General features: G+C 47.2%; 1 protein-coding gene across 1 annotated transcript in view; it reads left to right on the top strand.

Moving 5' to 3' along the window:
• Nucleotides 1-6,466: 6,466 nt before the first annotated feature.
• ERFL (ETS repressor factor like) overlaps nt 6,467-12,571 on the top strand; it is an 86,050-nt gene continuing 79,945 nt past the window's right edge. The window contains exon 1 of the mRNA XM_056542375.1: nt 6,467-6,724. The gene's annotated coding sequence lies outside the window, so the exon portion shown is untranslated. The remainder of the gene's footprint in view (nt 6,725-12,571) is intronic.

The raw sequence follows: 12,571 nt of genomic DNA, 5'->3' as shown, positions 1-12,571 counted from the left end.
ACCGAGAGGTGGAGGAGCAATTAGAGAGGAAATTAATCGTGCGATAATGAGTCAATAATTCAGTGTACAGGGCGGCCCCGGCCTCTGTGTGTGAATGGGGCTGTCAGGGCTGGAGCTCTCCGCGGTGCTGAAATCAGCCAGGCAGCTGCATAGGGGGCACAGGGGGGTATCTATAGTATAGAGGGGGTAAAATCATAGTTTTCAACAGCTGGAGGGACATTGGTTGGGAAACACTGAGATAGAGAAGATGATCTCGAGCAGTGTTTCCTTATCAGGGTGCCTCCAGCTGTTGAAAAACTACAACTCCCCTCATGCCTGGGAGTTGTAGTTTTGCAACAGGAAAGGAAGGGAGAGTAAAAGAGGGAAGGGGAAGAAAGAAGGGGGTATAGAAGGTGCTGAAGAGAGGAGGTGAATGGGGTAGGGGTAAATGTTGGGGGTAGAAAGAATTGTAACCTGGAGCAGTGTTTTCCAATCAGGGTGCCTCCAGCTGTTGCAAAACTACAATTCCCAGCATGCCCGGACAGCCTTCGGCTGTCCCGGCATGCTGGGAATTGTAGTTTTGCAACAGGAAAGGAAGGGAGAGGCAAAGAGGGAATAGAAAGTGAGAAGGGGGTATAAAAGGGGGTAGGGGCAGATGTTGGTAGAAAGAAAAAAAAGAACTAAGAAGAGGGGGCAGAGAAGGGTAGAAAGACTAAGGTGGAAGAGGGGATAACTGGAAGAGAGAGGGGGTAACTGGAGGAGAGAGGTGTAATGGAGGGAAAGGATGAATAGAAAGGGGAAGAGTAGGGTAAAAAGGGAAGTAACTGGAGGAGACATGGGGTATGAGAGAGAAGGGAAAGAGATAGGAGGGGGAATAGAATGTGCTGAAGAGAGGGTGTGGAAGGGGGTAGGGGGGTGTTGGGGTAGAAAGAAAAAGAGAGGAGAAGAGTAGAAAGAGAATGGTGGGAGAGGGGGTAACTGGGGGAGAGAGGTGTGATGGGGAGAAGGGATGGGTAGAAAAGGGGCAGAGAAGAGAGGGTAAAAAGAGAAGAGGGGTAAGTGGAGGAGAGAGAGGATAACTGGAGGAGAGAGGGGATAACTGGAGGAGAGAGGTGGTAACTGGAGGAGAGAGGGGGTAACTGGAGGAAAGAGGGGGAAACTGGAGGAGAGAGGGGGTAACTGGAGGAGAGAGGGGGTAACTGGAGGAGAGAGGGGATAACTGGAGGAGAGAGGGGGTAACTGGAGGAGAGAGGTGGTAACTGGAGGAGAGAGGTGGTAACTGGAGGAGAGAGGGGGAAACTGGAGGAAAGAGGGGGAAACTGGAGGAGAGAGGGGGTAACTGGAGGAGAGAGGGGGTAAATGGAGGAGAGAGGGGATAACTGGAGGAGAGAGGGGATAACTGGAGGAGAGAGGGGGTAACTGGAGGAGAGAGGTGGTAACTGGAGGAGAGAGGGGATAACTGGAGGAGAGAGGGGATAACTGGAGGAGAGAGGGGATAACTGGAGGAGACAGGTGGTAACTCGAGGAGAGAGGTGGTAACTGGAGGAGAGAGGGGGAAACTGGAGGAGAGAGGGGGTAACTGGAGGAGAGAGGGGATAACTGGAGGAGAGAGGGGGTAACTGGAGGAGAGAGGTGGTAACTGGAGGAGAGAGGGGATAACTGGAGGAGAGAGGGGATAACTGGAGGAGAGAGGGGGTAACTGGAGGAGAGAGGGGGTAACTGGAGGAGAGAGGGGGAAACTGGAGGAGAGAGGGGGAAACTGGAGGAGAGAGGGGATAACTGGAGGAGAGAGGGGATAACTGGAGGAGAGAGCATATAACTGGAGGAGAGAGGGGGTAACTGGAGGAGAGAGGGGATAACTGGAGGAGAGAGGGGGTAAGTGGAGGAGAGAGGGGGTAACTGGAGGAGAGAGGGGGTAAGTGGAGGAGAGAGGGGAAAACTGGAGGAGAGGGGATAACTGGAGGAGAGAGGGGGTAACTGGAGGAGAGAGGGGGTAAGTGGAGGAGAGAGGGGAAAACTGGAGGAGAGAGGGGGTAACTGGAGGAGAGAGGGGGATAACTGGAGGAGAGAGGGGGTAACTGGAGGAGAGAGGGGATAACTGGAGGAGAGAGGGGGTAAGTGGAGGAGAGAGGGGGAAACTGGAGGAGAGAGGGGATAACTGGAGGAGAGAGGGGGTAACTGGAGGAGAGAGGGGATAACTGGAGGAGAGAGGGGGTAAGTGGAGGAGAGAGGGGGAAACTGGAGGAGAGGGGATAACTGGAGGAGAGAGGGGATAACTGGAGGAGAGAGGGGATAACTGGAGGAGAGAGGGGGTAACTGGAGGAGAGAGGGGGTAAGTGGAGGAGAGAGGGGGAAACTGGAGGAGAGAGGGGGTAACTGGAGGAGAGAGGGGGTAACTGGAGGAGAGAAGGGATAACTGGAGGAGAGAGGGGATAACTGGAGGAGAGAGGGGGTAACTGGAGGAGAGAGGGGGTAAGTGGAGGAGAGAGGGGGAAACTGGAGGAGAGAGGGGGTAACTGGAGGAGAGAGGGGGTAACTGGAGGAGAGAGGGGGTAACTGGAGGAGAGAGGGGATAACTGGAGGAGAGAGGGGGATAACTGGAGGAGAGAGGGGGTAAGTGGAGGGGAGAGGGGATAACCGGAGGAGAGAGGGGATAACTGGAGGAGAGAGGGGATAACTGGAGGAGAGAGGGGGTAAGTGGAGGAGAGAGGGGGAAACTGGAGGAGAGAGGGGGTAACTGGAGGAGAGAGGGGGTAACTGGAGGAGAGAGGGGATAACTGGAGGAGAGAGGGGATAACTGGAGGAGAGAGGGGGTAAGTGGAGGAGAGAGGGGGAAACTGGAGGAGAGAGGGGGTAACTGGAGGAGAGAGGGGGTAACTGGCGGAGAGAGGGGTAACTGGAGGAGAGAGGGGATAACTGAAGGAGAGAGGGGGATAACTGGAGGAGAGAGGGGGTAACTGGAGGAGAGAGGGGGTAACTGGAGGAGAGAGGGGATAACTGGAGGAGAGAGGGGGATAACTGGAGGAGAGAGGGGGTAACTGGAGGAGAGAGGGGATAACTGGAGGAGAGAGGGGGTAAGTGGAGGAGAGAGGGGGAAACTGGAGGAGAGGGGATAACTGGAGGAGAGAGGGGGTAACTGGAGGAGAGAGGGAATAACTGGAGGAGAGAGGGGATAACTGGAGGAGAGAGGGGGTAACTGGAGGAGAGAGGGGATAACCGGAGGAGAGAGGGGATAACTGGAGGAGAGAGGGGGTAACTGGAGGAGAGAGGGGGATAACTGGAGGAGAGAGGGGGTAACTGGAGGAGAGAGGGCTGTATGAGATAGATGATGGATAGAAGAGGGGGCAGAGAAGAGAAGGTAGAAAGACTAAGGTGGAAGAGGGGGTAACTGGAAGAGAGAGGTGTAATGGAGGGAAAGGATGAATAGAAAGGGGCAGAGAAGAACAGGGTAAAAAGAGAATAGAGGGGTAAAAAGAGAGGTAAACTGGGGGAGACATGGGGTATGAGAGAGAAAGGAAAGAGGGGAAGGGAAAGAGAGAGGAGGAGGAATAGAATGTTGGGGTAGAAAAGAAAAGGAGAAGAGTAGAAAGAATGGTGGGAGAGGGGGTAACTGGGGAGAGAGGTGTGATGGGGAGAAGGGATGGGAAGAAAAGGGGCAGAGAAGAGAGGGTAAAAAGAGAGATGTAGAGAGAGGAAAAGAGGGAAAGAAAAGTGTATAGAAAGTGCTGAAAAGAGGGGGTGAAAGGGGGTAGGGGCAGATGTTGGGGGTAGAAAGAAAAAAGAGGTGAATGAGGAAAAAAGAGAGGTAAACTGGGGGATACATGAGAGTATGAGAGGGGAAAGGGGAAATAGAAGGTGGAAAGAAAGATTTTTAGGGTGGAAAGAAAAAAGTAAGGAGGAGGGCACAAGAAGGGTTGTGGGGAGAGGGGGGGGCAGAGAAGAGATGGGTAAAAAAATGGTGGTAGAGGGGGGTAACTGGAGGAGAGGACTATGGGAGAGAGAAGATGGATAGAAAGGGGGCAGAAAATGTAGGTTAGAAAGACAAAGGTAGGAGAGGGGGTAATTGGAGGAGAGAGGGGTATGTGGGAGAGAAAAGGGGGCAGAGGGGGGCTGGGGTAGAGGAGTGGAAAATGGGATAGCAAGTGGAGAAGGGGGAGAGGGGCAAAATAAGGAGAAATATGGCATAAGAGGGGAAAGTGTGCTGAAGACAATAGGGGGCACAGAAGGGAGGAAGAAGAATAAACGGGGTGAGGAAGAATTGGGGTAAAGAGGAGACAAACGGACCCTGAATGCAGAGAAAGAAGGATCTGAGGATGAGGAATATCTTAGGACAGTGTTTTTTCAGTGTGCCTCCAGCTGTTGCAAAACTACAACTTCCAGCATGCCCGGACAGCCAACGGCTGTCCGGGCATGCTGGGAGTTGTAGTTTTGCAACAGCTGGAGGCACACTGGTTGAGAAGCACTGTCTTAGGAATTAGGAGTGAACTCTCTGACTTGGTAAAGTTTGCAGTAACTTTGGTCGCCCTCAGAGCCGCACGCACACACTTTCCGCACTAGATGTGATGATGAATCTGTGTCCCGCGGCCCGAGCGTCTTCCCAGCGCGTGTCCCCCGCGGCCGCCCCTCCCCGCTCCGTCCCATGCGGTTCCAGCCATAATAAATAAATAAGGAGCCGCTGGCAGAGGCTGCAGGAGGAATACCTTGGGTGCTTTTTGGCTGCCTCCAGTCTCCTCCTCTGGAGGGAGAAGCGGTCGATAAGTAATTGTTATTGCGGGCAGGGAATGCAGGGAGAGGGGTCCTGCTAGTGCAATTCTCATTTATTTGGTCGCTTTTTTTTTTATTGGTGGCATCTGTACCCCCTCTCTCCCCTCCACTGAGCCCAGGGGGTGACATTCATCCATCTCACTTTAGGGGTCTCTCTCCAAATATACACACACCAAACCAAATATAGGGAAGTGGAGGAGGATGAGGAGGGGGGTGGGGGATGGGAAGGAAAAGGTGGTGGTGGTGGGGGGGGGGAGTTGGGGATGGAGGGTAAAAAAAAAAAAAGCCATTTTCAGCAAAACAAGTTTTTTTTTTTTATCTCCACTCCCTAACAACCCTGTGTAAATGAAATCACTCATTCTCATCAAGTGGCAGGCCAAATATTATCTACAGTGCATTGAGAGGGATCGAATCCTATTTAGAATCGCGATTCGACATCTGTTTTCAAATTTGATCATCTATGAACTTTATTTTCCGAGTTTGGGGAAAATTATATTCTATCGATCCCAGACACTGCTGCCTGTACATATATTTTCTGCTGCAGCTCCAGCCAGGAGTGCGCAGGAAAGGAGTTTCGCCTGACACTGCAGAGCGCACACACACATTTCCTCTCTCCTCCTCTTCTTCTTCCCATCCATTCAGACTCCCCTCCTCTCCTTCATCATTATTATCTGGGATCTCTCCTTCCTTTCCTGTCATCTGCTAAGTTCTTCTTCTACATTTCTTCTTGGCTTTTATTTCCTTCCTCCTATTTTCTTGCACCTTTCTCTCTTCTTGCACCCTCCTTCCCTTTTCTCTTCCACCTTCTTCTTCTCCTCTTTCTTCTTCTTTCCTTATACCCTCCTCTTCTTCTCTTGCACCTTTTGTATTCTTCTCCTTCGCCCAACTTATTGCTGTTCTCTTGCACCCAACTTCTTCTCCTTCTCTTCCACCCTAATTTTCCTTCCAGTACTTCTTTCTTTCTTACACTTTACTTCTTTTACACTCCTGCATATTTCTCCTCCTACTTGTTCTCTTGCACCTTACTTCCTCTTTTTCTTCTTCTTCCTCTTCTCTTGCACCCCGTTTCCTCCTCTTCTTCCCCCTCTCTATCACCCCTTCATTTTCCTCTTCTTCCTCCTCTATATCACTCCTTCATCTTCCTCTTCTTCTTCCTCCTCTTTTTATCACTCCTTCATCTTCCTCTTCTTCCTTCTCTCTATAATTCCTTCACCTTCTTCTCCTTTTTCCTCCTCTCTATCACTCCTTCATCTTCCTCTTCTTCTTCCTCCACTTTTTATCACTCCTTCACCTCCCTATTCTTCCTCCTCTCTATCACTCCTTCACCTTCCTCTTCTTCCTCCTCTCTATCACTCCTTCGCCTCCCTCTTCTTCCTCTCTCTCTCTCTCTCTCTCTCTCTCTCTCACTCCTTCACCTTCCTCCTCTTCTTCCTCCTCTCTATCACTCCTTCACCTTCCTCTTCTTCTTCTCTCTCTCACTCCTTCACCTTCCTCTTCTTCCTCCTCTCTATCACTCCTTCACCTTCCTCTTCTTCCTCCTCTCCATCACTCCTTCACCTTCCTCTTCTCCCTCCTCTCTATCACTCCTTCACCTTCCTCTTCTTCCTCCTCTCCATCACTCCTTCACCTTCCTCTTCTTCCTCTCTCTCTCACTCCTTCACCTTCCTCTTCTTCCTCTCTCTATCACTCCTTCACCTTCCTCTTCTTCCTCCTCTCCATCACTCCTTCACCTTCCTCTTCTCCCTCACTTCTTTTCTCCTTCCTTCACACTTTCAGTCACTTCTCTTTCTCCAGTCACCACTGGGTTCCTTTCCCCTCTCTTGAAGCTCCTGCAGCTTGGAGGAAGAATTACTTGAAGGAGACTCAGATTATGAACTCTTACTTTTTCGATTCTTTTTAACCGGGTTTCATTATTTTGCTGAAGTCTTCAAGAAGCTTCAACTAAGCTCAAGTGTAAAGGATATTGGATGCCAAGGAAAAGGTGAGTAACTTTGACACTGCTGGAGGGGAACTTGACTGTGCTTGGTGATGTTTTGGGAGTTGGGTTGATGGACTTGTTGTGGGGGCTTTGTGTAATAGTATATGGCAGTGTTTCCCAACCAGGGTGCCTCCAGCTGTTGCAAAACCACAACTCCCAGCTGGGAGTTGTAGTTTTGCAACAGCTGGAGGCACCCTGGTTGGTAAACACTGCCATAGGGGTTCTACAACCTGCCTAGAATAGGTGATCATTATAAAAGTGTAAGAATAAGTGAAACAGCTGTAAGAATAAGTGCAACAGCTTCAGTAAATAACTCAAACACAGGGGGGGGAATCACTGAAACCAAGGTAACTCTGCTACTTCACAACTGGTGCCAAAGATCAGTACAGGTAACAGGACTATGTTGGAGTAATCCTGCCCTTCTCAGCCTGGAAGTAGTAACCCAAGTGTTGTAGTTTAAGCACATGTCAGATGGAGTTATAATAAGGACCAGGAAGCAAATAGTGACCCAAGTAGAGTGGTGCAGGCCTATATCTGTATGAATGTTGTGTAAGAAATCTGAAACTCACCTTTGTGCGTAACTGCTATAAGATGTAGCAGAGGTGAATGTGTTTTGGGGGGGTTTAATTTTTTGTAAAGCGGAATAGGCACCAGAAGTCTTACATCAGTGTTTCCCAACCAGGGTGCCTCCAGCTGTTGCAACACTACAACTCCCAGCATGACGCATTTTAAAATTGAAAATGATTCATAAAAATTTTTGTTTCATTTTAAAATTCAAATGATATATTTCGATTAGTTTCTCCTCTCCACCCCCCCCCCCCTGCATCTTTATCAGAATGTGTGCATTGGTAGCTCGGCTCCTCATCACCTAGACCAGTAGTCCCCAACCAGGGTGCCTCCAGCTGTTGCAAAACCACAACTCCCAGCATGACGTATTTTAAAATTGAAAATTATTCATAAAAAATGTTGTTTCATTTTAAAATTCAAATTATATATTTTGATTAGTTTCTCCTCTCCACCCCCCTGCATCTTTATCAGAATGTGTGCATTGGTAGCTCGGCTCCTCATCACCTAGACCAGTAGTTCCCAACCAGGGTGCCTCCAGCTGTTGCAAAACAACAACTCCCAGCATGACGCATTTTAAAATTGAAAATAATGAGAAAAAAAATGTAGTTTCATTTTAAAATTCTACTGATAGATTTCGATTAGTTTCTCCTCTCCACCCGCCTGCATCTTTATCAGAATGTGTGCATTGGTAGTTCGGCTCCTCATCACTTAGACCAGTATTTCCCAACCAGGGTGCCTCCAGCTGTTGCAAAACTACAACTCCCAGCATGACGCATTTTTGAATTGAAAATGTTTCGAAAATAATTTAGTTTCATTTTAAAATTCAAATGATAGATTTTGATTAGTTTCTTCTCTCAACCCGCCTGCATCTTTATCAGAATGTGTGCATTGGTAGCTCGGCTCCTCATCACCTAGACCAGTAGTTCCCAACCAGGTTGCCTCCAGCTGTTGCAAAACGACAGCTCCCAGCATGACGCATTTTAAAATTGAAAATGATAAAAAAAAAAAGTAGTTTCTTCTAGTTTGTTCTTTCACACAACCCATAATGACTATATTTTTCAACCAGGGTGCCTCCAGCTGTTGGAAAACTACAACTCCCAGCATGCCCGGACAGCCAACGGCTGTCCGGGCATGCTGGGAGTTGTAGTTTTGCAACAGCTGGAGGCACACTGGTTGAAAAAACACTGTCCTAAGACATTCCTGATGAGGAGCTGAGCTACCAATGCACACATTCTGATAAAGATGCAGGCGGCTGGAGAGGAGAAACTAATCGAAATATATAATTTGAATTTTAAAATGAAACAATTTTTTTTTTTTTTTAATCATTTTCAATTTTAAAATGCTTCATGCTGGGAGTTGTAGTTTTGCAACAGCTGGAGGCACCCTGGTTGAAAAATACCGTCTTATATACTAGATATCATTATGGGTTACAAACTCAGCCCTGCTACATCCCCCTGCACATTACCACGTATACATATACTTAACAGACACTGCCTCTGCAGTTTTTAATGCATTGGAGGAAGAACCCTTTCTTGTAAAGTTCCTTCTCCTCTTCCTCCTCTTTGGCTGAATAACTTAAGCCGAGCACTCGGAGTCTTTCCTCTCCGCTCCCTGGAGTTTTTCATTCCCTGCTGCGTCTTCAATTCTAGTTTCCAGCCTCGTAGTCGCGGTTCGTTCACAGCTGAATTTGTTATTTAATTGTTCTGTGTATTGTGCGAACCCCGCGAGTTAAGATAACGCAGTCGGTTTAACCTGCCGTCCTACGTAAAGGCTCCGAATCGCACGCTACGCTTTTGCCAACGCGTCGAACCCGGCTCTACTTCGGGGCTTTGCTACAACGACCAACACGGCTCTGCTGCATCGGTACTTAACTTTCACTCTAAGTTTCGCTCAACTTCGTGTATCTTTTGGTAGTTTTATAGGTCATCGTTAGAGATAATGTGCGCCTTATAATCATGTCCCCTCTAGTGTTGGTGCTCCTCCAATTATCTTCCTCCAAGTTTTTTTTTTTTTTTTTTTACTTCTTTTTTTTTTTTTTTTTTAAGATTCATGTCTCCGATGGTCATGTGCCTGTTTCCTATTTTCTCCGGCCGTACCTCAATCTCTCTTTATCCTCTCCACCTCTCTCACGTCTCTTCCCCTCTCTGCAGCTAACTGGGGCCGGTTTCCGTTTAGATTAAGCCAGGGAACCTAATTCCAGGGCAAGGATCGAATTTTCTGGCAACAAAGGGAAATAGCGTATTGATCAGGAGCTCCGGAGATTAAGAGACAAGTGTGTGTATCCATCAGAGCTAAACTGCCTCTCTCTGCCCTCTGTGGGGCTGCCTGCGGACGCTTCTTGCATGCCAAGCGCCTACTACACTTAACCCTCCACTTACCCTAGCCAGACCCTCAAAAGGCCCAACGCGATGCCCTTTTCCGGGGCATTGACCACCTATTCCGCATGCACATAAGCGCCAGAGGTGAATGCTTCCCAGGAAAGCTCAGTTCGAATGCTAAGATGTAGCAGAGCTGAATTTGTCATTTACCTCTTGGGGGGGGGGGGGGGGGCTGCATGAAGCTAACAGTGTCAGATGACCTATAGTTGTTATGAATTCCTGGGCAGTCTGTAAAAAAAAAAGATATATATATATATATATATATATATATATATATATATATATATAATTCTAGTGTCTGTGAACAAAAATGATAACTGAATAAATAAATAAAAACAAATAAATAAATAAATGAATTAAATAAATAAATATAAATAAATAAATATATATATATATATATATATATATATATATATATAATCAGGCTAGAAGCCTTGTTTCTATATATGTAAAGTTTCAGGTACCGGGTCTTGACGATGAGTTGCGCCAAATGACAAATTCAGCTTCACTGCATGGGGCAAAGTCATCACTGCAACTCCTATATTTCTCTAGAGATTAGACCATTCAGCACTGGGTAAGGGGTGCCATATTCCTTACATTAGCTACAACCTTAATCTAGGATAGTGTTTCCCAACATGGGTGCCTCCAGCTGTTGCAAAACTACAACTCCCAGCATGCTGGGAGTTGTAGTTTTGCAACAGCTGGAGGCACCCCGGTTGGAAAACACTGTCCTAGAGTAAGAGCCGCGCTTTGCTATAAGGGGCAAGTTGTCCGGGCATGCTGGGAGTTGTAGTTTTGCAACAGCTGGAGGCACCCCAGTTGGGAAACACTATCCAAGAGTAAGAGCAGCTCTTTGCAGTAAGGGGCAAGCTGTCCGGGCGTGCTGGGAGTTGTAGTCTTGCAACAGCTGGAGGCACCCCGGTTGGGAAACACTATCCAAGAGTAAGAGCAGCTCTTTGCAGTAAGGGGCAAGCTGTCCGGGCATGCTGGGAATTGTAGTTTTGCAACAGCTGGAGGCACCCTGTTTGGCAAACACTGGTCTAGAGTAAAAGCCGCTCTTTGCAGTAGAGGGTATGCTGTCGGGGCATTCTGGGAGTTGCAATTGTGCAACATCTGGAGGCTCACAGTTTGGAGACCACTGGTCTAGGAGATAAGTCGACCATTTTTGGGGCGAGTGGGGTGTCTGATTTTTTTTTCACCCATTCCTTTTTTTTATTCTTCTTCTACAAATATCGTATTTATTATGCTTCCAAGGTATACTGCATTCATGCTTATAAATATATATGTCCTCAGATATATATAAGAACAGATGTAGCAGAGATGAGTTTGTCAGATGTATCGCTGTGTATAGGAGAAACTTTTAGATGACATATCCAGCTCTGCTATTCTGCAAACCAAAGCTTTTCCCCAGGGAGAAAGAAATCCCATCTACACATTCTAACTATCCCAATCCATAAGAACAAATAATAAAATGACATATCCAGCTCTGCTACATCTGTATAATACTTACTACCCATGACTGGTGTGCATGTATCCAGGTATAACATAGCAATCATAGATACAAATTCCTATTGCTACAGATATGGGGGTACCTGTTGCTTCCTGATGTGTAAGGCTATTTCTGCCTCCACCTATAGGGTGGCCACCTAAAAAATAACATCATCTAGGGCAGTAATCGCCATCCTGTTGTTCTCCACTGGTTGTAAAACTACAACTCTCAACATTTCCTGACGAGCAAAACTTCAAAGCTGCGGCGATTTATGTTCCTTTTCATTCAATGACCAACTCAAATATAGGGTTCATACTCCTATATACTATCTATGGCAGTGTTTCCCAACCAGGGTGCCTCCAGCTGTTGCAAAACTACAACTCCCAGCATTTCCTGACGAGCAAAACTTCAAAGCTGCGGCGATTTATGTTCCTTTTCATTCAATGACCAACTCAAATATAGGGTTCCTACTCCTATATACTATCTATGGCATTGTTTCCCAACCAGGGTGCCTCCAGCTGTTGCAAAACTACAACTCCCAGTATGCCTGGACAGCCTTCGGCTGTACGGGCATGCTGGGAGTTGTAGTTTTGCAACAGCTGGAGGCACCCTGGTTGGGAAGCACTGATCTATGGCATACAGAAGTGCAGAATAACCAATCTAAATAGCAGTCGGTATCTTCGGTTTCCGACAATATTGCGAAAAGACCTAACGACTGAACGACAAATTCTTCTTTGCTACACAAGTAAACAGGTGGAAGTAGAAACTTAGATGACGCATTTTAAAATTCAAAATGATTGGAAAAAAAAATGTTGTTTCCTTTTAAAATTCAAATGATATATTTTGATTAGTTTCTCCTCTCCCCCCACCTTTTGTTTGTTGCCTGCATCTTTATCAGAATGTGTGCATTGGTAGCTCAGCTCCTCATCACCTAGACCAGTATTTCCCAAGCAGGGTGCCTCCAGCAGTTGCAAAACTACAACTCCCAGCATGCTGGGAGTTGTAGTTTTGCAACAGCTGGAGGTACCCTGCTTGGGAAGCACTGATCTATGGTATCCAGAAGTGCGGAATAACCAATCTAAATAGCAATTTATGCATCAGATGTAACAGAGCTGGTCAGGTTGCCAACAGCTGAGTTTGGGATCCAGCTTATAAGCAATAGTGCTTTTACATGGGACTGCAGATACCCAAACTTGATTGGGACTCATCCCAATGCACAAAAGCATGACAAACACATCTCTGCTACATAACCAATAACCAATCTAAATAGCAATTTATGCATCAGATGTAGCAGAGCTGGTCAGGTTGCCAGCTTATATGCAGAAGTACTTGGGGTTTTACATAGGACTGCAGATACCCAAACTTGATTGCGACCTATCCCAATGCACAAAAAAATGACAAACACATCTCTGCTAC

Source organism: Hyla sarda, chromosome 10 (genome assembly GCF_029499605.1).
Source record: "Hyla sarda isolate aHylSar1 chromosome 10, aHylSar1.hap1, whole genome shotgun sequence".
NCBI classification, from domain to species: domain Eukaryota; kingdom Metazoa; phylum Chordata; class Amphibia; order Anura; family Hylidae; genus Hyla; species Hyla sarda.
The sequence above is the reverse complement of the archived record's forward strand: the minus strand, read 5'-3'. Positions and strand labels throughout refer to the sequence as shown.